Below are 27146 nucleotides of genomic sequence, written 5' to 3'. Positions count from 1 at the left end.
AATGTTCTAAGATATAACTTTTGGCATCCAAAAGTATAAGTAAGCACTTTTGTGATGAATAAAAAAATCAAGTGCTAAAATACCCATGGTTTCCTGTGACAGGGTATATATTCCCCTTCAAGTAATGTTCTCCCCCCAAATTAACATTTTATTTCTCCCTCAAAGAGTTTACTAAGGAAAAGAAATCACAACAACCTTTTTTAGTTGAGGAGAAAAAACTGCTTGATTAGTTCATGTACTGTAAAAGCAACTGCTTGAGAAAGAACACAGTGAATGTAATTAAGAGAGAAACCATGATATTCTTTTGAATTCTCTGCCATATAGACATACTTTATAGTCACCTCCATGGTATGGCACTTTTCAAATTCTGGAAGAACCGTCCTTAACTGCATTCACTGATGAGTTACATCAAATGGGTCAGATCTGTCTGTGTTATTGCTCCAGCAGCACCACCATAACGTAAGTTATCAAATGGGTCAGATCTGTCTGTGTTATTGCTCCAGCAGCACCACCATAATGTAAGTTTATGAGTTTTCAAAACTCAGACGTTAGGGTAGTCTGAAGGTCTGTGAAGAAGCGTGGGAACATGGGAAAGGTACCAAAAGTAAAAAAAAAAAAACAAAAAAACACTTGCACGAGGAGCCGTTCCTAATACAGCAGGCATCAGGCCTCTGTAAAATGCAAGGCACCTTCCTTTGCATAAATTGTTTTGAATGCGTGAATAATTCCTATATAGGTATGTGCTAGGCCTATTCTAACCACGTGAAGAGGGTAAGTACCGATAACTGCTGTTAAACCTGTTATCGGTGCAGCCATTCATCTGTGCACAGACCAGAAACTCCCAGCTTTGTAGTAATTAATGTTCTATAATGCTCAAACGCGATAAACTGGATCACACCGTAGAGAACGATTTGGATCATCACCGCACCATTCCCTTTATACAATCCCCAAGGTATCCCTCCTTTGGGGAACAGCACGCAATGCAGCAAACACTCCCAAATGCTTGTAATGGTGATTGTGAGCTGGTAATAAAACCTTTGCCTGATATAAAGGAGCACCTGTTTTGGCACAGCATCCAGCAACACCTGCAGCCAGGAAGGAGCACGGCCAGGAGAAGTCTCGGCCTGCAATGGGCCCTCCAGCTTCTGCTGCCTGCCGCATCGCTAGAGGTAGGGTCGCCACAGCCAGTGCTGCCTCGGGAGACTTGGTCGCCAAATTACAAGCCAAGGGCCCTAGCCATGGCCAGAGCGGGCAGTGACACGGTACCAGCCTCCTGTCAGGAGGGGCAGAGTCTGTCCTTTAACCTTTATACTAGAGTTATGTGGTTATACGTCATCATATTATAGTATTAGAGTATTCTAAATCTGACTATATACTTAGCTTTACCAGTGCAATGTGTATTTTCACGAGCTTACATATTAGTAGTTAGCATCCTTTCATATTAACTTGAAGAACTTTTTTCAGCATTTCTTCTAAGGCAGGTGTAGTGGTGATGGATTCCCTCAGCTTTTGGTTGTTAAGAAAAGCTTTCTCTTCCCTTCATTTCTGAGGCATAACTTTGTTGGGTAAACTATTCTTGGTCGGCAGTTTCTATGTGACCATGCTGGTGCCTTGATTTTGGACTTCCCAGGTTCCAGAACTGTGAGAAATATGTTTATAAGCTCTCCAGTTTGTGGTTTTTTGTTATTGCATCCTGAATGGACTATATCAACCAAAATAGAATTGTTTATTGAAATTCTTTTTCTCTTGTAATGTCTTCTCCCACCCTTCATATATTACACACTTTGGTTTTGGTGATTGTTCCCCTAAGCACTTTTATGCACATATATGTACCTCCTTATATACAGATATCTTGTCCAAATTGATCAATAAGATCATAATTGCACATGTTCAATATTTTTTCCCACTAAACAGGACATGGACAAGTTTCCAAATCAGCATATAGTTACACTTCAATGTTTTTTAAATGCTGTATAAAACTGGATAGTATGGATATTGTGATTTTTTTCTAAACAACCTTTTCCATGTAATGAAAATCTTGGCTGTGTCCAGTTTTTAGCTCCCGTAAGCCTGTTCACTGGAAAAGTAACAAAACTAAGGATACATATATATATATATATATATATATATATATATACACACACACACACACACATATGTGTGTGTATGTGTGTGTGTGTATATATGTATGTGTATATATGTGTCTGTATGTGTGTGTATATATGTGTACATGTGTGTGTGTGTGTGTAGATTCCTAGCAGTGTAATACAATCCTTTCAATTCAAGGAACTGAGCTCCAGAGGGCAAGAACTTTATCCAAGGCCAGATTTAAACCATGACTGATGCCAGTGATCATAAAATTTCCATGAAATCCTGCCAGCCTTTCAGCTTATATAGTTAATAAGGAAGAAATGACTCTTACTAATGTGATTGATAGATTTCTTGAGAATATTTTTTGAAATCCAAGGCAGTAATTATCATGCATTTTCATCTTGTCGCTCTTTTGCTAAGTATTGTTCTTAATCGTCAGGGACATTCTTGTTGGCAGGATGAATATTTACAATTATTTTGTAGAATAGAGAATTGAGCCCCTGGGACTTCAGATTCTTTTTTCCTTTCTTCTCTTTTCTCCTCTCTTCTTCTTTCCCTTCCCTCCCCTCCCTCTCCCTCCCTCCCTCCCTCCCTCTCTTTCTGTCTTTTTCCTTCTTTGTTTCTTTCTTGGCTATTTGTCCAAGGTTGCTCATAGGCATAATTTGAGTACTCTAGTACAATAGCCTATGTCTTGGGGTTACAAGAGAACTCTGAACAGTGGGAGAGACAACAAGGAAATCAATGCTCCACAGTAGGGATAGGGTTAAATAGATAGCATGGCTGCAGAAGGTGAAGAGTCAGCTCTACTTGGTGATGGACATAGTGGGTGATGCTTGAGTTGAGAATTGAAGGATGAGTGGACATTTATCAAGTGGGGAGGGCATGCTAGTCATAAGGAACAGCATGTAAGTGCTTGGCGTTCTGAAAATAATTGGTATAATCAGGCAGATGTCTATTTTCTATCCTGGGATTGGCAGGAGTTGCAGTGGGAAGTAAGAAAACCCAAATCACAGAAGGCCTGCCCCCTGTTAAAAACTCAGACTGTCCGCCTCCAATCTTGTCTCACATTGCAGTAATCATCTAGATGAGAGATGAGGGCCTAAGCTATGGAATGAGACATGATAGATGTGAGAGATTTAAAGATTGAATCAGTGCCAGCTGAAACCTAGCCAGGGTCCTAGTGCTGTTGAGTCTCAAACTAACTGGGAGACAATGGTCAGCCAAGAGATGGGAAAATTGGTAGTTATCCAATTTCTTGTCTGATTCAAGATTTCCTGAGTTACTTGATATATCCATATCCAAGGCACTTTTTCAGGGACAATAGAAGGCATTTAAGTACACTAATACTTGGGATTCTAAATTTCTTTTCAGGATAGTGTGAGAGTGGTCAAAACTTATAAACCACAAACCTAAGGAAGTAATGGGTTAGGGATAAAGTTCAAAGCTTGAATCCTGGTCATTCCTAATGTGAAAGGTTGCTAGGACTTGAGTCTTGGTATAATTTATTTTCAGTGCAAAGGCACACAATGAATGATCTCTACTTTGCTTGTACTATATCATAGTAATTGAGATATACTGAGCTAAGCTCTTTGCTTGTGTTTCAAAAGGGAATAATGTAGAGGCACATTAATACCATCCCCACTCCTAAAATTCTCCCCTACCTTCTTTCTCTCACTTCACCAATGTGAAGCTCTATTCTATGTCCACACCAGCAGATTCCTGACTAATCAATTTCAAAAGCCTAAATGAATGATGTTCAGCTTAAAAACAAAATGGCCCTCTGGCCCCTGTAAACAGAAAATAAACTTAATTCCATGAACTGCCCAATACCTTCTAATTTTCAGGAGCCAGAAGGATCAGGCTCAGAAAATGTATAAATGGAGGCAGAGCTGAAAACTCCCCAGAGAAACAACTGAAGATACAGGCATCAGTGCTAGGACCTCACGTAGCAGGAAATTCCACCATCAATAAATCTGAAACAAGCCAACACCAAGAAATAAGGATACTGGAGATTTTTGACACTTTAATTAGTAGATGCAGCAAAGTGGATTCAAAATTTCATAGGCAAGCATTTGATTAACAGAGCCCAGGTCATGTGCCCATGGCCGGTTACCAAGATGACAAGGAAAAGTTGAATATACCTTTGGACTTCTAGATTTGTAGCAGGAGGTAAGCTCTGTTAGATACCAAGACTCACACAGGACCCAATAAGAAGGGGTTCATGCTGGGTATAATCTGTTGCCACACTAATGCTGCATTAAAAACTACACCAGACTTAGTGGCTTAAAACAACCATTTATTATACTCACAAGATTATGGGTCCACTGGGTTGTTCTGCTGGGTTTAGCTGGGCAATTCATTTGGTCCTGGCTGAGCTTACTCTGGTGATTGGCTTGCTGTTGGCTAGTCTAGAATGGTCTCAGCTGACGTTACTGGCTCTGTTCTATGTATTTCATCTTCCAACCAAATTCCCTAGGCAAGTTCTCATGGCAACTGCATGGGTCTAATACCTAGGCTTGGAGTTGGCACACTGTCAGTTCTACCACATTCAATTGGCCAAGGTCCAGATTCAAGGAATGGGGAAATTGTGGCTCCTCCCATGAAGAGGTAGAACCTAAGACCAATTCCAAAAATAGCCTCAATTCTCCACCTCTCCTATATCTATGGGTTTTTTTGTTTTACTTTTAGAATGATGGGCAAAGTATCTTGCCTCCCACTTCACCTAGCCATCCAGCTTCTTTTCTATTCTCTGATATTATCAGTAAGTATAGGTAAACATGTATGCATGGTTCCTTTTTCACACAAATGGTCATATATTCACACCATTTTGTGCTTGATTATTTGCATTTCATGTAACTTGAAGTATATCCCATATTCATAGGTGTATATATCTGTAGCATTAATTCCTAAAAGTAGAATTACTGGGTCAAAGTGTATATGCATTTTAAAATTTGAGAGTGACAAACAGCACTCATAAGAAACAGCACTTTTATATACTTGCCCACCTAGAAATGCAGTTGTTTTTCCCAACTCCTTGCCAAAATGCCAATCATCAAACCATTTTATATTATAAACATGATTTTTAAAAAAGGTATTTTAGTAAATTTTTAAATTTCAAATGTACAGAAAAGTTGCAATGACAGTAAAGTACAGCATATCTCCATCATCAAGATTCCTCAATTATTAATGTATTTGCTCTGCAAGCATCTCTATATGAATATCTATTGCCATTATTTGTTTTCTGAGCCACTTGAAAGCTAGTTGCTAACATGATGCCCCGTCACGTCTAAATCTAGTGTATATTTCTGGAACACAAAGACCCTCTCTTACTTATAAAGCAACAATGCAACCATCCAAATTAGGATATCAACACTGATAGAAAACTACTGTCCAGAAGTGATGCTGTGTTCTTCTCAGTGTATCACATCAGGAGGCACATGACATTGACCCATCCCACTACTGTTTACGTTAACCTTGATAACCTGCTCAAGTTGGGGCTCTGAATTACAGGTGGAGAAGCCTGCCATTTCCCCCTTCTGGTGTTCTTCATAATTGAGAAGTACTTTGTGGGAAGATTTCTAATAAGAAATGGGATATTGGCCTAGTTTCAAATTTCTATCTACCAGCCTTAACATCCATTGATAATTCCCACTTGAACCAATCAGCATTGTAATGGTTGCCAAATGGTTTGTTATTTTCCTAATTTCTTCTACATTTATTAGTTGATACTCAACTGTAAGGGAAAGCATTTCCTTCTCTCTCGTATGTTAATATCAGTATGTACTTCTACAATTTTATTCAATGAATTGTAATCCATTACAGTCCTTTTTAAAATATTTTATTATTTTTAATTGAAATACAGTTGATTTACAATATTGTAGTTCAGGTGTACAGCATAATGATTTAGTATTGCACATTCCACTTCATAATAGGTTATTACAAGATAATGGGTATAATTCCCTGTGCTATACAGTATATCCTTATCGCTTGTCTATTTTATATATAGTAGTTTGTTAATCCCATACTCCTAATTTTTCCCTCCCCACATCCCTCTGCCTTGGTAACCATAAGTTTTTTTTCTATATCTGTGAGTCTTCTGCTTTGCATATACATTCAAATGTATTTTTTTAGATTTCACATATACAGTTTTTGTCTTTCTGTCTGACTTATTTCACTAAGTATAATACTCTCTGTGATCATCCACACTGCTGCAAATGGCAGTATTTCCCTTATGGCTCAGTAATATTCCATTGCATATATGCAGCATCTTCTTAATCCAGTCATGTGTTGATGGGCACTTGAGTTGCTTCTGTCTTGGCTACTGTATTGGGTTGGCCAAAAAGTTCATTCGCAGTTTTCCGTAACATCTTACGGAAAAACCCGAATATCTTATGAAAAATCCAAACGAACTTTTTGGCCAACCCAATAACTAGCATTGCCACAAACATTGGGGTGCATGTATCTTTTCGAATTAGTGTTTTCATTTCTTCTGGATATGTACCCAGGAATGGAATTGCTATGGTAGTTCTAATTTTTTTTTTTTTTTTTTTTTTTTTTGGGTCCATAAAAAGAAACATTGGCTTTGTAAAGGCAGGAGATGGAAGGAAGTTTTTTTTTGCTTTTTGGTTTTTTTTGCGGTACGTGGGCCTCTCACTGTTGCGGCGCACAGGCTCCGGACGCACGGGCCCAGCCGCTCCGCGGCATGTGGGATCTTCCCGGACCGGGACACGAACCCGCGTCCCCTGCATCGGCAGGCGGACTCTCAACCACTGCGCCACCAGGGAAGCCCCTATTTTTAATTTTTTAAGGAACATCCATGCTGTTTTCCATAGTGGCTGCACCAATTTACATTCCCAGCAATAGTGCAGGATGGTTCCCTTTCTCCACATTCTCGCCAACATTTTTTATTTGTAGACCTTTCAATGATAGCCATTCTGGCCGGTATGAGGTGGTATACCTCCCTGTGGTTTTGATTTACGTTTTTCTAATAATTAGTGATGCTGAGCATCTTTTCATGAGCCCATTAGCCATCTGTATGCCTTCTTTGGAGAAATGTCTATTCAGGTCTTCTGCCTATTTTTTTTTATTGGGTTGTTTGTTTTTTGTTGTTGAGTTGTATGAGCTGTTTGTATATTTTGGATGTTAACCCTTTATTGGTCATATCATTTGAAAATATTTTCTCCCACTGCATAGACTGTCTTTTCATTTTGTCTGATTTCCTTTGTGCAAAAGCTTTTAAGTTTAATTAGGTCCCATTTGTTTAATGTTGCTTTTATTTCTTTTGCCTTAGGAGACTGATTCAAGAAAATATTTCTATGATTTAAATCAGTGTTCCATCTGTTTTTCCCTAAGAGTTTTATGGTTTCAGGTCTTACATTAGGTCTTTAAACCATTTTGAGTTTATATTTGTATATGGTGTGATGGAATGTTCTAATCTCATTGTTTTACATGTGGCTGGCTGTCCAGTTTTCCCAGCACCATTTATTTAAGAGACTGTCTCTCCATTGTATAGTCTTGCCTCGTTTGTCATAGATTACTTGACCATAGGTGCGTGGGTTTATTTTGGGCTCTCTATTCTGTTCCATTGATCCATGTGTCCTGGTGCCAGTACCATGCTGTTTTGATTACTGTATCTTTGTAGTGTAGTCTGAAGTCTGGGAGGGTTATACCTCCAGCTTTGTTCTTTTTCTCTCAGGATTTCTTTGGCAATTGGGGGTCTTTTGTGGTTCCATACAAATTTTAGGATTATTCTAGTTCTGTGAAAAATGTCATGGGCATTTTGAGAGGGGTCACATTAAATCTGTAGATTGTTTTGGGTAGAATGGCCATTTTAACAATATTCTTCCACTCAGAGTATGGGACATCTTTCCATTTCTTTGAAACATTCTGAGTTTCTTTCATCACTGATTTATACTTCTCAGAGTATAGGTCTTTTTCTTTTGATGCAATTTTAAATGGGTTTTTTTTTTTTTTTTTTACTTTCTAATATTACATTATTACAGTAAGTCACCTACATACGAACCTTAAAGTTGTGAACTTTTGAAGATGCAAAAGTGCATTTGCATGCCCAATCATATAAGTTAGTTCACGTGTCTGGCATACATTGTCATGTGTGTGCATTCTCTACAAGTGGTTGTGCTTCTGTGTACTTTACTGTGTAGTACCGTATAGAGGTGTCTTTATTTCAAGCCCAGGATATCCCAAAGCAAGCATAAAAGTGGAGGTGATGTAGCTAGTACTACTGCACTTTTCAAGGTACTGTACTGTAAGATGAAAAATGTTTATTTTTTGTGTTTTTTATGTATTATTTGTATGAAAAGTATTATAAACCTATTACAGTACAGTACTATATAGCCGATTGTGCACCTATGCTTTGTTGGACTCACAACAAATTGGACTTACAAACACGCTCTCGAAACTGAACTCGTTCATATGTAGGGGACTTACTGCAGTATATAGAAACACAGCATATTTCTGTATTAATCTTATATCCTGCAACCTTGCTGAACTGATTTATTAGATTTTGGGTGGACACTTTAGGGTTCTCTATATAGAGTATCATGTCATCTGCAAATAGTGACAGTTTTACCTCTTCCCTTCCAATTTGAATACATTTTCTTTTTCTTGTCTGATTGCTGTGGCTAGGACCTCCAATTGCTAGAAGTGGTGAGAGTAGACATCCTTGTCTTATTCCTGAATTTAGAGGGAAGGCTTTCAGCTTGAGTGTGATGTTGGCTGTGGGTTTGTCATAAATGGCCTTTGTTATGTTGAGATATGTTTCCTCTATACCTATTTTGATGAGAGTTTTTATCATGAATAGATGTTGCATTTTGTCAAATACTTTTTCTTCATCTATTGAGATGATCTTGTGATTTTTATCTTTCCTTTTGTTAATGTGGTGTATAACACTGTGTGATTTGTGTATGTTGAACCATCCTTGTGACTCTGGGCTGAATCCAACTTGATCATGGTGTATGATCCTTTTTATGTATTGTTAGATTTGGTTTGCTAATATTCTGTTGAGGATTTTTGCATCTATAGTCATCAGGAAAAAGAAAAGAATTACAAGCCAATATCTCTGTAGTGTCTCTGTGTGGTTTTGGTATCAAGGTGATGGTGGCCTTGTAAAATGAATTTGGGAGTGTTCCCTCCTCTTCAATTTTTTGGAGTAGTTTGAGAAGTATAGGTATTAGTTCTTCTTACATGTTTGGTAGAAGCTCTCTGTTCCTGGACTTTTGTTTGGGTTACAAATTCAATCTTACTTGTAGTGATCAGTTTGTTTAAATTGTCTTTTCTTGATTCAGTCTTAGCAGGCTGTGTGTTTCTAGAAATTTGTACATTCTTCTAAGTTGCCAATTTGTTGACATACAACTGTTCATAGTATTCTCTTATGATTTTTTAGTATCTCTGGGATATCAGTTGTTGTCTCTTTCATTTCATATTTTGTTTATTTGGGTTCTCTTTTCTTTGTGAGCCTGGCTAAAGGTTTATCAATTTTATCTTTCCCAAAACCAGCTCTTGGTTTCATTGATCTCTTTTATTGATTTTTTTCACTTCTATTTTCTTTATTTCCTTGTTGATCTTTATTATTTCCTTCTGCTGACTTTGGGCTTTGTTTGTTGTTTTCTAATTCTTTTAGGTGGTAGGTTATATTGCCGTGAATTGTGATGAACTTCTCTCTTAGAATTGCTTTTGCTGCATCTCACAGGTTTTGGAAACTTGCTTCCATTTTTTTGTCTTGATGGATTTTCTGACTTATTCACTGACCCACTGGTTTTTTAGTAGCATGTTGTGTGTAGTCTGTGTTTTTACTTTTCCTTTTATTTTTTTCCTGTAGTTGATTTCTAATTTCATACCATTGTGGTCATAAAAATGCTTAGTATAATTTCTATCCTCTCAAAATATGTTGAGGGTTATTTTGTGACCCTAAGGTGTGATATATCCTGGAGAACATTCCATGTGCACTTGAAGAATGTGTATTTTTTTGGATGTAATGTCCTATAGATACCAATTAAGTCCAACTAGTCCATTGTGTCACTTAAGACCACTGTTACCTTACTGATTTTCTGTCTGGATTATCTGTCCATTGATGTCAGTGGGGTGTTTAAGGTCTCCTACTATTGTTGTATTATTAATTTCTCCTTTTATGTCTGTTAGTATTTGCTTTATATATTTAGGTCCTCCTGTATTGGGTGTGTATATATTAAAGAGTGTAATATCCTCTTCTTGTATTGATTCCTTTATTATATAATGTCCTTCTTTGTCTTTTTTATAGCCTTTATTTTAAGTCTATTTTGTCTGATATGAGAATTGCTATCTCTGCTTTCTTGTTGTTTCTGTTTTCATGAAATCTTTTTCCATTCCCTCACTTTCAGTTTGTGTGTCTTTCACCCTGAAGTGAGTCTCTTGAAGACAGCATATTGAAGGGTCTTATTTTGTTTTATCCAGTCAGCCACCTATGTTTTTTGCTTAGACCAATGACATTTAAAGTAATTATTGATAAGTATGACCTTACTGCTATTTTATCACTTGTATTCCAGGTGTTTTTGTAGTTCTCCTTCATTTCTTCTTTATTATTTCCTTCTGCTGACTTTGGGCTTTGTTTGTTGTTTTCTAATTCTTTTAGGTGGTAGGTTATATTGCCGTGAATTGTGATGAACTTCTCTCTTAGAATTGCTTTTGCTGCATCTCACAGGTTTTGGAAACTTGCTTCCATTTTTTTGTCTTGATGGATTTTCTGACTTATTCACTGACCCACTGGTTTTTTAGTAGCATGTTGTGTGTAGTCTGTGTTTTTACTTTTCCTTTTATTTTTTTCCTGTAGTTGATTTCTAATTTCATACCATTGTGGTCATAAAAATGCTTAGTATAATTTCTATCCTCTCAAAATATGTTGAGGGTTATTTTGTGACCCTAAGGTGTGATATATCCTGGAGAACATTCCATGTGCACTTGAAGAATGTGTATTTTTTTGGATGTAATGTCCTATAGATACCAATTAAGTCCAACTAGTCCATTGTGTCACTTAAGACCACTGTTACCTTACTGATTTTCTGTCTGGATTATCTGTCCATTGATGTCAGTGGGGTGTTTAAGGTCTCCTACTATTGTTGTATTATTAATTTCTCCTTTTATGTCTGTTAGTATTTGCTTTATATATTTAGGTCCTCCTGTATTGGGTGTGTATATATTAAAGAGTGTAATATCCTCTTCTTGTATTGATTCCTTTATTATATAATGTCCTTCTTTGTCTTTTTTATAGCCTTTATTTTAAGTCTATTTTGTCTGATATGAGAATTGCTATCTCTGCTTTCTTGTTGTTTCTGTTTTCATGAAATCTTTTTCCATTCCCTCACTTTCAGTTTGTGTGTCTTTCACCCTGAAGTGAGTCTCTTGAAGACAGCATATTGAAGGGTCTTATTTTGTTTTATCCAGTCAGCCACCTATGTTTTTTGCTTAGACCAATGACATTTAAAGTAATTATTGATAAGTATGACCTTACTGCTATTTTATCACTTGTATTCCAGGTGTTTTTGTAGTTCTCCTCTTTTCATTTTTTTTTGTTTCTCTCCCTGTCGTTTGATTTTTTTTTTTTTTTTTTTGTAGTCTGCTTGGGTTTCTTTTTGTTTTTCTTGTGTCTACTGTAGGTTTTTTTGTTGTTGTTGTTTTTGTTTTTGCGGTACGCAGGCCTCTCACCGTTGTGGCCTCTCCCGCTGCGGAGCACAGGCTCCGGACGCGCAGGCTCAGCGGCCACGGCTCACGGGCCCAGCCGCTCCGCGGCATGTGGGATCTTCCCGGACTGGGGCGCGAGCCCGTGTCCCCTGCATCGGTAGGTGGACTCTCAACCACTGTGCCACCAGGGAAGCCCCTACTGTAGGTTTTTGATTTTTGGTTACCATGGGTTCATATGTGTTGACCCATAATTATATCTACTTGCTTTGAACTGATAGTCAAATTCAAACACATTCTCAAAGATCTAAATGTTTACTCTCCTCCCTCAATCTTGCTGATGTCATGTTTTATATCTTCATGTTTATCCTTTTAGTGTTTACTGTATTTATAGTTGCTTTTACAATATTTTTTTGTCTTTTAATGTATGTACTGGCATACTTAACACATTATTGACTGGGGGATTTTTGCAGAAACTAATACCTGTGCCTAGTGATTTGTTACGTAAGTGAATACTGAAACACCTGCATTTGAGTAAATATCAATAACTTTTTTGCATTTTACACGTTTGCTGGAAACTTTGTACATGTCTTACTAAAGCATTCTAATATTTTGTTAGAGTGGGTTAGGCAGTATAGCAGGCACCTCTGTGTAGGGGAAACAGAACATCTATTTCAAATATACCATGTTTCACTGTGTTTCTTTTCCCCAGAAGAGCAGACTCTCCACTTTCTGGCAGCATTTTGTTTTAGTCCTGTGGGTATTATTTCCTCTAGAATATGTTCTTTTATTTTACCTGATGACAAGGTGTATCTTTGCGGGGGGCTGTTTTAGAAACACCACAAGAAGAACCGGGGTGGGACTACCACTACAATCACCAGAATGGTCAGTTACCCATTCTCTAGTTACTGCTAACAAAAATTGCTTGTAAGTCATTTTTTTCTGTGCATTTAGGCTACAATAAATTTTAAATGCATTGAATAAACTGCAATTACTCAAATAGGAACCCACTTTCTTATACCATTTTCAGGTTTTCCAGAGGAAATTGAAGTTTGCCTGATATTGATCAGATCGATCAACTCCTTTCATACATTTGTCATACTCTAATATACAAGTGGGCTTAGTCATCTGATGTCTAGTCCTCCTGTCTTCCTTTCCTGTAGATGGTATGGAGACATCATGAATAGTTATCCCCATGTGCAGTAGCCTCTTGTCTTTCCATATAAGAAGAATCATTTCTCTCTTACATAAAAATGTCATTTCTCCCCTCTGTAGATTTTTAGATTTCTCCTTTAATTGGTTTGGTAGACCACGATTCTCTCTTATAGTCCCACAAACTCTGGTTTTATTTTTCAACAATATGTCAGATGTGGACACACTGTTGTAATAATCGTCTTGGTAAATATGGTGCCATGAACCAAGATGAGGTTGTAGGACTGATAATATTGTTTACTGCAGTTTCTTTCCTTCACTTGTGTAAATCTCAAGGTTGCATATACATCCAGTTTCACTTTTCACTAACCATCCTGACCAAAATTCCATATCTGTAAGTTTTCCAGAATTATGTTTTGAATCTGAGTCATCCTCTCCACCTTATCGTTGCCTCATCAAGTGATAGCTCTTGTTTGGGTATACAGATCGACTGAAATTTTGGTAGAAAATAATCCAAAAGAGGTTTAACTTTGAAATTCTGTCTGCAGGAAGTGGAGTTCCCAAGTTATTGTAAAAGTGAAGAAATGTCATTATTTGTTTGAATGTTCTTATCATAATCTTTGGAAAGACAGGTGTTTTAAATAAGGGATCAGCTGACCAGTATTCTCTCCGGTGTGACTTTATTTGTCCCATCAAAATAATTAATCCAAGAAACTTCTTCATGTCATTATTGGTTACATCAGTCCATTTTAGAGCCTTATCATACTTTTTATATGATTTTTCATTCTGTTGGTAATACAAGTTTGTTTGAGAGGTGACCAATTTGAAAAAGTCATTACCAAAAATTCTGTCATTTCACTAACACACACTTTGTGGGCTATTACAGTCAATAGTTACACCTGACACATATGTAAAGTCTTCTAATTTTCCTGAAATGTTGTCTTCAGTCCACTCTTCTATAGAAGCAAAGGAGCATTCTCCAGCTCCATGAATTTCATTTTCACTTTCTGTATCAGAATCAATCACTAAGGTTTTTTGTCTTTTTCTTGGTCTAATATTCACAGCATCTGAATCAGAACTATATTCTGAAGAACTATCTTCTGAGACACTAGTATATATGTCACTCGGACAGTCAGAGAAAGCATCTGCATAAAATTCTTCACTCAATTTGTCGTTTTTGAAATTTTTATGGTATAAACAACCTAACGGAGTGAGGTTTTGACTATGAAATGTGAATGACTATGACAATTATAAGTTGTATAATGAACATCTTGATCAATTTTAAGCTCTGACAACTTTGCGTGGTGATGTTAATTGTATCACTCTCTAAAAATGTATTGATACGTCTCTGGTCAGTGATACACCTTTTGTTGCCCGAATGTTATTATGTCTCTGGTCAATAACGTGTTAAGTGATCTTCATTCCTTACTATATATTTGCTTTTTCTATTTGGATTTTCTGTTTCCTGTATATTCTTACTTCTGTTCTATTTAGAGAAGACCCTTCAGCATTTCTTTTAGGGTAGGTTTAGTATTGCTGAGTTCTTTGAATTTTTGCTTGTCTGAGAAGTTCTTTATCTCTCCTTTGGGTAGGGTACCCTAAGTTGTAGGTTTCTCCCTTTCAGGGCTTTGCAAGCCAGAAAAGGGTGACATGATATATTCAAAGCTTCTGCAGAGAAATCAGCTGATAGCCTTATGGGGGTTCCCTTTTATATGACTCTTATAATTAAAATAGCCAAATTTAAAGAGGATTCTATGTCTTGGTGTGGGTCTGTTTGGGTTCATCTTTTTTCAGACCCTTTGTCATTCCTGTACCTGAGTATCTGTTTCCTTCTTTAGGCTTGGGGAGTTTTTTAAAAAAATTATCTTCTTTATTGAAGTATACTTGATTTACAATGTTTCAGGTGTACAGCAAAGTAATTCAGTTTATACGTGTATGTTCTTTTTCAGATTCTTTTCCATAATAGGTTATTATAAGATATTGAATAGAGTTCCTTGTGCTATACAATAGGTCCTTGTTGTTTATCTATTTTATATATAATTGTATTTGTTAATCCCCAGTTCCTAAGTTATCCTTCCCCGCTTTCCCCTTTGGTAACCATAAATGCGTTTTCTATGTCTGTGAGTCCATTTATGTTTTGTAAATAAGTTCATTTGTATCATTTTTTTAGATTCCACATATAAGCAACATCATATGATACTTACCTTTCTCTGTCTGACTTAAACTTCACTAAGTCCCTCCATGTTGCTGCTTGGGCATTCACAAAGTTTTGAAAAACAACAAAGAATTAGGGTATGCGTTGTATGATAAGGTTAATCTTCTATGTAAGGACAGTCAGGACTGGGAGAGGTGGCTGTTTATGCAGCTAATGCATATACAGCACAGAGTGTCAAGCAGAATATGTTCTGAACAAAAGAACAAGATAAAATCTCAGGAAAAAATATTAGTGAAACAGATAAGTAATATACTGGAAAAAGAGTTCAAAGTAATTGGCATAAGGACACTCACCAGAGTCAGGAGAACAATGCAAGAATGATATGAGAAGTTCAACAAAGAAACAGAAAATATAAGAAAGTACCAAACTGAAATCATAGAGCTGAAGAACAACTGAGCTGAAAAATTCAATAGAGGGGTTCACTAGCAGGCTAGATAAAGCAGAAGACCGGATTAGCAAACTCATTTTATCAGGCCAGCATTACTTTGATACTAAAACCAGAAAAGGGCACCACAAGAAAAGAAATTATAGGCCAATAGCCCTGATGAATATAGATGCAAAAGTACTTACCAAAAATATTATTAGCAAACCAAGTTCACCAATACAGTAAAAGGGTCATACACCATGATCAAGTGGAATTTATCTCAGGGATGCAAGGATGGTTCACCATTCAGTTCATTAATGTGATATATACCACGTTAAAGTGAAGGATAAAAATCATATGATCTCAGTAGGTTCAGAAAAATCATTTGACAAAACTCAACATCCATTTAAAAAAACTCAACAACTAGAATGTACCTCAATGTAATAAATGCCATATGTGATAAGCCTACAGCTGACATCATATTCAACAGTGAAAAACTAAGGTTTTCCTTTAAGATCAGGAACAAGACAAGGGTAACTACTCTTCCTACTTTTATTCAGCATGGTATTGGAAGTCCTAGCCAGAGAAAGTAGGTAAGAAAAAGAAAAGACATCCAAGTTGTCTTTTTGCATATGACATATACAGAAAATCCTAAAGGCTCCACCAAAAAATTGTTAGAACTAATATTTAGTAAAGTTGCAGTGTATAAAATCAATATATAAATGCCTGATGAATTTCTATAAAGTGTCAGAGAAATTAAGAAAACCATCCCATTTATAATTGCATCAAAAGAGTAACATAGGATTACATTTAAGCAATGAGGTGAAAGACCTGTATACTAAAAACTATAAGACATTGATGAAAGAAATTGAAGACAACACATGCAAATGGCAAGATATACCATGCTCATGAATTGGAGGAATGAATATTAAAATAAGCCTACTACCCAAGGCGATCTACAGATTCCATGCACTCCCTATCACACTACCATTGGCATTTTTCACAGGAAAAGAACAAGTAATTCTAATTTGTATGGAATCAGGAAAGACACTGAATAGTCAAAGCAATCTTGAGAAAAAAGAATGCAGCTGGAGGTATCAGACGCTCTGATTTCAGACTATACTACAAAGCTATAGTAATCCAAAGAGTATGCTACTGGCACAAAGCCAGACACATAGATCAATGGAAAAGAACAGAGAGCCCAGAAATAAAACCACATTTATAGGGACAATTAATCTACAATAAAGTAGGCAAGAATGTACAGTAAGGAAAAGACAGCTCTTCAATAAATGGTGTTGGGAACCCTGGACAGCTGTATCAAAAGAATCAAACTGGAAGAGTATCTCACACCACATGCAAAATACACTCAAAGTGGATTAAAGACTTAAATGTAAGACCTGAAACCATAAAACTCCTAGAAGAGAACATATGCAGAACACTCTTTGACGTTGGCATATCAATATTTTTCTGTCTCTTCAGGCGAGGGAAACAAAAGCAAAAGTGAACAAATGGGACTACATCAAACTAAACTGGATAGACACTTTTTTTTTTTTTTTTTTTACCAAAGAAGACATACCAGTGGCCAACAGACATATGAAAAGATTCTCAATATCACTAATCATCAGAGAAATGCAAATCAAAACCACGAAGAGATACCACCTCACACCTCTCAGAATGGCAGTCATCAAAATGACAATAAAAATTGTTGGCAAGGATGTGGAGAAAGAGGAACTCTTGCTCACTGTTGGTGGGATTTGTATATTGGTGCAACCACTATGAAAAACAGTACAGAGGTTCCTCAAAAATTAAAAATAGAACTATGACATGACCCGGTAATTTTACTTCTGGGTATTTACCCAAAGAAAACAAAAACGCTAATTCAAAAAGATATATGTGCCCCAACATTCATTGCAGCATTATTTACAATAGCCATGGTATGGAAGCAACCTAAGTGTCCACTGATAGATGAGTGGATAAAGAAGATGTGAGATATATATATCTATCTATATATATAGATATATATATAGATAGATATATAGAGAGAGATATATATATATAGATATATATATAGTATATTACTTAGCATAAAAAATGAAATCCTGTCATTTGCCACAACATAGATGGATTTAGAGAGTATCATGCTAAGTGAAATAAGTCAGACAGATGAAGATAAATACCGTATGATCTCACTTATGTGTGGAATCTAAAAAACAACAGCAAAAAACCAAAACAAAATGAAAAGAGACTCATAAACAACAAATGAGTAGTTCAGAAGGTTAGGGATTGGATGATTGGGCAAAATAGGAGAGGAGATTAAGAGGTACAAAATTCCAGTTATAAAATAAACTATAGGGATGTAATACACAGTATAAAGAATATGTTCAATAATATTGAAATAACTTTGTATGGGAACTGATGGTTATTAGACTTATCATGGTAATCATTACATAATGTATGTAAATGGAAAAATCACTATGTAGGACACCTGAAAGTAACATAATATTGTAAATAAACTGTATTTCAATTAAAAACTCCATACTAGGGCTTCCCTGGTGGCGCAGTGGTTATTTTTTTTTTTTTTTTTTTTACCAAAGAAGACATACCAGTGGCCAACAGACATATGAAAAGATTCTCAATATCACTAATCATCAGAGAAATGCAAATCAAAACCACGAAGAGATACCACCTCACACCTCTCAGAATGGCAGTCATCAAAATGACAATAAAAATTGTTGGCAAGGATGTGGAGAAAGAGGAACTCTTGCTCACTGTTGGTGGGATTTGTATATTGGTGCAACCACTATGAAAAACAGTACAGAGGTTCCTCAAAAATTAAAAATAGAACTATGACATGACCCGGTAATTTTACTTCTGGGTATTTACCCAAAGAAAACAAAAACGCTAATTCAAAAAGATATATGTGCCCCAACATTCATTGCAGCATTATTTACAATAGCCATGGTATGGAAGCAACCTAAGTGTCCACTGATAGATGAGTGGATAAAGAAGATGTGAGATATATATATCTATCTATATATATAGATATATATATAGATAGATATATAGAGAGAGATATATATATATAGATATATATATAGTATATTACTTAGCATAAAAAATGAAATCCTGTCATTTGCCACAACATAGATGGATTTAGAGAGTATCATGCTAAGTGAAATAAGTCAGACAGATGAAGATAAATACCGTATGATCTCACTTATGTGTGGAATCTAAAAAACAACAGCAAAAAACCAAAACAAAATGAAAAGAGACTCATAAACAACAAATGAGTAGTTCAGAAGGTTAGGGATTGGATGATTGGGCAAAATAGGAGAGGAGATTAAGAGGTACAAAATTCCAGTTATAAAATAAACTATAGGGATGTAATACACAGTATAAAGAATATGTTCAATAATATTGAAATAACTTTGTATGGGAACTGATGGTTATTAGACTTATCATGGTAATCATTACATAATGTATGTAAATGGAAAAATCACTATGTAGGACACCTGAAAGTAACATAATATTGTAAATAAACTGTATTTCAATTAAAAACTCCATACTAGGGCTTCCCTGGTGGCGCAGTGGTTGAGCGTCCGCCTGCTGATGCAGGGGACACGGGTTCGTGCCCTGGTCTGGGAAGATCCCACATGCTGCAGAGTGGCTAGGCCCATGAGCCATGGCCGCTGAGCCTGCGCGTCCAGAGCCTGTGCTCCACAACGGGAGAGGCCGCAAGAGAGAGAGGCCCGCGTACCACAAAAAAATAAAATAAAAATAAAAAACCCTCCATACTACCCAAAGCAATATACAGACTCAGTGCAATCCCTATCCAAATTCCAATGGCATTTTTCATAGAATTAGAACAAACAATCCTAAAATTTATATGGAACAACAGAAGACCCACAGTAGCCAAAGCAATATTGAGAAAGAAGAACAAAGCTGGAGGCATCACACTCTCTGTTTTCAAATTCTACTACAAATCTACAGTAATCAAAACAGTACAGCATCGCCATAAAAACAGACACATAGATCAATGGAACAAAGTAGAGTACCTAGAAATAAACCCACTAATGTATGGTCATTAATTTATGACAAGGGAACCAAGAATATAGAATGGGGAAAGGACAGTCTCTTCAATAAATGGCATTGGGAAAACTGAACAGCTACATGCAGAAGATGAAACCAGATCACTATTTTTACACCATACACAAAAGTTAACTAAAAATGGATTAGTGACTTGACTGTAAGACCTGACCATGAAACTCCTAGAAGAAAACATAGTAAGCCCCTCAACATTGGTCTTGGCAATGATCTTTTGGATTTGACATCAAAAGAAAAACAAGTGGAACGACAACAAACTAAAAAGCTTTTGCAAAGCAAAGGAAACCAACAAAATCAAAGGCAACCTACTGAATGGGAAAATATATTTGCAAATCATACACCTGACAAGTGGTCAATATCCAAAATATATACGGAGCTCATAAAATTAGCAAAAAAAAATCCAATTCAAAAATGAGCAGAGTGGATTCTAAACAATATGCTACTAAACAACCGGTGGATCACTGAAGACATCAAAGAAAAAAAAAACCTAGAGATGAATGAAAACACAATGATCCAAAATCTATGGGATACAGCAAAAGCAGTTCTAAGTGGGAAGTTTATGGCAATACAAGCCTACCTCAGGAAACAAGAAAAATCTCAAATAACCTAACCTTATACCAAGAAGAACTAAAAAAAGAAGAACAAGCAAAATCCAAAATTAGTAGAAGGAAGGAAATCATAAAGATCAGAGAAGAAATAAATGAAAGAAACTTAAAAAATAATAGAAAATGTCAATGAAACTAAAAGGTGGTTCTCTGGCTAAAGGTTTATCAATTTTCAGACTCATCAAGGAAAAAAGAGAATAAATCAATAAAATCAGAATTGAAAAAGTTACAACCAAACCCACAGAAATACAAAGGCACATAAGAGATTACTATGAACTATATGAAAAACAAAAGAACAAAAAAACAGAACTAGAAGAAATGGACAAATTCCTAGAACTGTACAATCTCCCAAGACTGAACCAAGAAGAAATAGAAAATATGAACAGACTAATTACCGGTAATGAAATTGAATCAGTAATTGAAAAAGCTCCCAACAAACAAAAGTCCAAGATCAGATGGCTTCACATGTGAATTCTATCAAACGTTTAGAGAAGAGTCAACACCTATCCTTCTCAAACTATTCCAAAAATACTGAAGAGGAAGGAATGCTTCTGAACTCATTCTACAAGGCCAACATCATCCTGACACCAAGACCAGACACACAAAAAGAAAACTGCAGGCCAATATCACTGATGAACACAGGTGCAGAATTCCTCAAAATATTAGCAAGCTGAATCCAACAATACACGATAAGAATCATACATCATGATCAAGTGGGATTTATCCCACGGATGCAAGAATTTTTCAGTATCTGCAAATCAGTTAATGTGCCACCACATTAACAGATTGAAGAATAAAAATTATATGGTCACCAACAGATATGGAATAAGTTTTTGACAAAATTCAACACGATTTTATGATAAAAACTCTCCAAAAATTGGGTATAGAGGGAACATATCTCAACATAATAAAGGCCATCTATGATAAACCCACAGCTATCAACATACTCAATGGTGAAAAGCAGAAAGCATTTCCTCTAAGATCAAGAACAAGTCAAGGATGCCCACTCTCACCACTTTTAGTCAACACAGTTTCTGAAGCCACAGCAATCAGACAAGAGAAAGAAATAAAAAAGACTCCAAATTGGAAAGGAAGAAGAATAAAATTGTCATTGCTTGCAGATGACATGATACTATATGTAGAAAATCCTAAAGACATCACCAAAAAACTACTAGAGCTCATCAAGGAATTCAGTAAAGTTGTAGGATACAGATAAAGAAATCTGTTGCATTTCTATACACTAACAACAAACTATCAAAGAGAAAAATTAGGGAAACAATCCCATTTATAATTGCTTCCAAAGGAATAAATTACCTAGGAATAAATCTGACTAAGAAGCTAAAAGACCTGGACTCAGAAAACTCTAAGACACTGATGAAAGAAATTGAAATTAGCACAAACAGTTGGAAAGATATACCGTGTTCATGGATTGCAAGAATTAATATTGTTAAAATGACCATACTACCCAAGGCAATCTATAGATTCAATGCAATCCCCATCAAAATACCAAGGGCATTTCTCACAGAACTAGGACAAATAACTTTACAATTTGTATGGTATACAAAAGACCCCAAATAGCCAAAACGATATTGAGAAAGAAGAACAGAGCTGGAGGTATCATGCACTCTGACTTCAGACTGTATTACAAAGCTACAGTCATCAAACCAGTATGGTACTGGCACAAAAACAGACACATAGATCAATGGAACAAAATAGAGAGCCTAGAAATAAACCCACACACTTATGGTCAATTTATCTACAAAGGAATGCAAGAATATACAGTGGGGAAAAGATAGTTTCTTCCCTACGTGGTGCTGAGAAAACTAGGCAGCTTCATGGAAAAGAATGAAATTAGAACATTTTCTCACACCATATACAAAAAGTAAACTCAAAATGGATTAAGAGACCTAAATATAAAACTGGAAACCATAAAGCTCCTAGAAGAAAACATATGTAGAACACTCTGACATAAACTGCAGCAATATATTCTTTTGGATCTTTCTCCTAAGGCAAAGGAAAAAAACAAAAAAAAAACCAAATGGGACCTAATTATACTTAAAAGCTTTTACACAACAAAGGAAACCATCAACAAAATGAAAAGACAACCTATGGAATGGCAGAAAATATTTGCAAATGATATTACTGATAAGGGGTTAATATCCAAACTATATAAACAGCTCATATAACTCAACTTGGAAAAAAACACCAAATTTTAAAATGATCTTCTTTAAGAAGACCTGGATAGACATTTTTCCAAATAAGACATACAGATGGCCAACAGATACATGAAAAGATGCTCAACATTTCTAATCATCAGACAAATGCAAACCAAAGCCACATGAGATATTACCTCACACCTGTCCGAATGGCTATCATGAAAAAGACCACAAATAATAAACATTGGCAAGGGTGTGGAGAAATGGGAACCCTCGAACACTGTTGGTGGGAATGTAAATTGGTGTAGCCACTGTGGAAAACAGCACGGAGGTTCCTCAAAAACTAAACACAGAACTACCATATGACCCAGCAATTCCACTTCTGGGTATATTTCCAAAGAAAATGAAAACACTCAAAAAAAATACATGCACCCCAATGTTTACAGACACATTATTTACAATAGCCAAGATATGGAAGCAACTTAAGTGTCCATCAACAGATGAATGGGTAAAGAAGGTATGTTATTTATATAGAATGGAATACTACTCAGCCATAAAAAAGAATTTTTTGTCATTTGCAACAACATGGATGGATCTGGAGGGCATTATGCTCAGTGAAATAAGTCAGACAGAGAAAGACAAATGCCATATGTTATCATTTATCTGTGGAATCTAGAAAAACCAACCAAACAAACAAAAGACCTGAGCTCATGGAAACAGAGAACAGATTGGTGGTTGCCAGAGGTAGAGGTGGGGGTGGGTGAAGGGGGGGTCAAAAGGTACAAATTTCCAGGTATAAAGTTATTAAATCATGGAGATGTAATATACAGCATGATGACTACAGTTAATAATACTGTATTACATATTTCAAAGTAGCTAGAAAAGTGGATCTTGAAGGTTCTCAGCACAAGAAGAAAATTCTTTGTAACTATGTATAGTGAAGGATGTTGACTGGACTACTGTGGTGATCATTTTGTAATATATACAAACATCAAATCACTGTGTTGTACACCTGAAACGAATTATAATGTTATGTCAATTGTATTTTTAAAAAATTCCGTGGTGTCTTTGGAATCGTATCGGGAAGCTTGCCCTAGAGTCTGTTTCTCTCATCAATTCTGTAAATCATTTCACACCCTTTTACGTCCCTGTCTGCTTTTCAAGCAAGAGAAGGGTCAGTTGTCTCTGCCTGCACTCTGAATGGATACACATGGTTATTTTTGGACTGAGATGCAACTTTCTTTTCCTTTTCACTTCTGAAACTCCAAAGTGTTGTTCCAGTGAAAGTGTTTAACTTCACTAATACTGATGACCATGTTGGAGTTTGAGGGAGGGCCCTGTGAATAGTAACCACTCTTCTTTACCTGAATTCAGAACAGGTTGGGACATAGAGGAATTGATGATGTGGAGGTCAAAAAATCTCCTTTTTTATGTGATAAAGCTGTTGGGAGAAATGCAATTTAGGTTTTTGGTCAAAAAGACTTGCAGATACTGCGCCCAAAGTTAAATTTACCCACTCAGTACAAGCTGAGCTGGACTCTGGCAGGTCTCCCTAACAGGGTCCAGCCCCTGAAACGTTGATGGTATAGAGGAGCAGAACAGATGAGAACATATACTCTTCTTCCAGACGGGCAGATCAGAGAGAGAGGAGCATCTCCCACATCCCTCCCCTAAACTCAATCACCAGGGTGCAATCTCCATTCTTCCAGTTTTCAGAAGGAGGAGTTTCCACTTTGGGTGAGTGTTCCCTCCATCTTCCAAAATGTATGTCTCAAAACTTCCCTTCAGTCATCTCATCCAACTAAGATTTATTTCTTTTCAAGGGTTCTTATGCTTTTTTTCTCCCTCTGATTTATCTTTCTGGGAATAAAAATTGTTTGTTTGTTTGTCTAAAATAGTTTTATAAAAAGAAGTTAATTCAATCTTGATCAGTGATAGGTATAGTGGATGGTGTCCCATGTCACCCAGACACCTCTTCAGGAGTGAGGTACTTTTCACCTACTACTGAGAACACTTAGCTATCAGTCTTCATGTCTTGCCTGAAGGGAGGCACTTTGCCTGAGGGCACAGCCCCTTCCTAGAACAGTCCACATTCAGTGACTGATTATCCTACTCATTGACGCCTCTGCCCCCTTGATCCAACTGAGAACAATAATAAGGGGTCATCTCAGCTTCAGAGATTCCTGTCGAGCCTGGTGAGGTCTTCGTGTAACCATGTGGTTGTCCAAGTTCCCTTTCTGCTGAATCCTTCTTTCGATCCATCCCTTCCACCTGTGTTCAACTTAAGAGCAACATTTAATAAACTTCCTGTACACTATTATTTGTCTCAGAGGCGGTTTCTTTGGGACCCAACCTGCAACAGTTAGTGCCAGGAATGATCCAAGAAAGTCAGTGCTAAGAAAGGATCCTGAAGCTGGGTTGTCACCAACCAGCTGGCCAGAAGGACCCTGTAGTGAGCTGGATACTGCACACCCACCTCCCCAATTCACGTTCATTCAGAACGTCAGGATGTGACCTTATTTGGAAATAAGGTCTTTGCAGGTGGAATTAGTTAAGGATTGAGGTACGATCATGGTAGATTAAGGTGGGCCCTAAATCCAGTGACAGGTGTCTTTATACGAGGAGAGGACATGGCCGAGTAAAGATGGGATCAGAGATTGGAGTGATGCTGCCACAAGCTAAGGAACATCTGGAGCCATCAAAAAATGAAGAAGGCAAGGAAGCATTCTTTCTGAGAACCTTCAGAGGGAGTATAGCCCTGCTGACACACTGATTTTGGACTTCCAGCCTCCGTAATTATGAAAAAATAAGTTTCTGTTGTTTTAAGCCATGCAGTTTGTGGTCATTCGTTACAGCAGCTCTAGGAAACTAGCACAGACCCCATCATTGATGATGCGTGGAGTACTGATAACCCCTGGCACGAGGCTGAATTATTAAAAGGTTGAAATTGTTAAAAGGTTTGCTGATGGTGAAGTGGAAGGAAATGAACTAGCAGGTGCACTGGATCGGGTGTTTGAGAAGTATGGGGAAATACTAACCACATGTACAGTGGAATTAGGTGGCTCTTGCTAAATGCAATTGGTATTTTGGAAAAATAACAAGAAGCTGAGTGTTTAATCAGTAACTAAAAGCTAAGCCAGAGGCCTTCTTTGTAGCGTCTAAAGAGGCTCTTGTCTCCTTCACCAGGAGCCAGAGAAAATAGAGGACTAGGCTCTGGACTTAATCATAAATATAGAAGAGCTCTGAAGAGGATTCACTTCGCAGCTAGGCAAGTACGCAATGCCAAGGTCAGGGGCCTAGTTGGGACAGAATGGGGTCATCTTCAAATCCCTGGATTCCTCAGAACCCACGATCCTGCAGAACTTATCCAGTCTTCCCCATTAATGGGATTCATGATGATGCAGAACCCCAACACCTCCACTCCAGATCTATACTCAGTCGGTTAGTAGATTTCAATCGCAACATAACCCAGCTGGGGATGTGCTAGGCTGGCTAGGCTGATTAGGGAGAAAAGGTACTCTACCCCAAAGAAAGTTTCTTGGGTGAGAAAGATGCCATGTGGAATCCATATAAGTCTCAATGGGAGAATCACAATGCAGACTGCTAGGGTTCTGGACAAGGTCATTTACAGCAAGAACTGTACACTGTTTGAAAAACAGCTTGCTTCTGGCTTGCTACTGGGCCATGATGTCGATGGAGCATCTGAATATGCTATACCAAGCAACTATGCAGCAACACTGCCCTTCATAAATTGGGTTAAACCAGAACCCACAAATCTTTAGATTGGGTAGATGGAATGGTACTCCAGGATCAAGCATGAACAGAGCTGAAGGACAAAGCAGCAGAACAGGTAGCCCAGACCTCATCACTGGTGCACTAGTGTCTTACCCTCAGCTCACACCCTAGGCAGAATCAGGGTCCCTTACGACCAGATGTAGGAGAAAAAAGATGTCAATCCTTTGAAGAGTTTCAGCTGGCCTAAACTGCTTCACAGGATGGCACGGAGGAGACACTGTCTACCGGAACATTGAGTACGAGCTAATGAGAAGGGCATCAGCATCGCTAAGAAGTTCAGTGGTGGCTGCCTTTGTAGGCCAGAGGTGACAAATGGAGATGCCACTACAGGACTGGCACCACTGAGAGCAAAGAGCATGATCAGATTCTGAAACAGCAGAGGCAGGAGATAGCGCATAAGCATCAGAAATCCAGTGGACACAATCATTGAGCAGCATGGTCAGAGTGGCAGCCAGAGGGTTGCAATCTGGCTCAAAGAGATCTGAACCATGAGGACACCCTGTGGAATGTGACATGGGCCAACTATATAGATGACATCAGGCAAGAAATTTCTTAGAGAAAGTGTCTATCAGGGAAAATGGCGCAGCAGCCGGGTGAGGCTGAGAGAGCCATTGGGCTGCATTGCATGTCTAACTCCAGAGGAAAGAAGTAAGGTTGCGTGGAGGCTTCTTAGACTGAGTGCAACCCTAAGGAAGGTTTGGCAAGGCCACTGCAGAGTCCTTGAGCCACTTTACTTCCCTGCTTGTCCTGCCAGAGTGTCCAGTGTGAGGAAGATCAAGGGTTATTTGTCCCAGATAGTGGGGACAAGATGGCAGCTCCACTATTGACTTGGCTTTGGGGGAATTTCAATTCCATGCACATATATTTCAAGAACAAAGTAACCTGGTTGTGGAATTCATTAGACAGTGGGGTTGCTATTAATCATCATCTGGCATCTCTTTAAACTGAACGGCTTCCTTGGGATTTAATCAGGCAATAACAGAACGATGATAAAA

At 37.4% G+C, this 27146-nt stretch overlaps 1 pseudogene; it reads right to left on the bottom strand.

Moving 5' to 3' along the window:
- Positions 1-200: 200 nt before the first annotated feature.
- On the bottom strand, positions 201-26666 carry LOC103078089 (graves disease carrier protein pseudogene; annotated as a pseudogene).
- Positions 26667-27146: the final 480 nt, after the last annotated feature.

This window comes from Lipotes vexillifer, unplaced genomic scaffold (genome assembly GCF_000442215.2).
Source record: "Lipotes vexillifer unplaced genomic scaffold, Lipotes_vexillifer_v1.1 scaffold749, whole genome shotgun sequence".
NCBI classification, from domain to species: Eukaryota; Metazoa; Chordata; class Mammalia; order Artiodactyla; family Lipotidae; genus Lipotes; species Lipotes vexillifer.
This window is presented reverse-complemented; position numbering and strand designations above follow the sequence as displayed.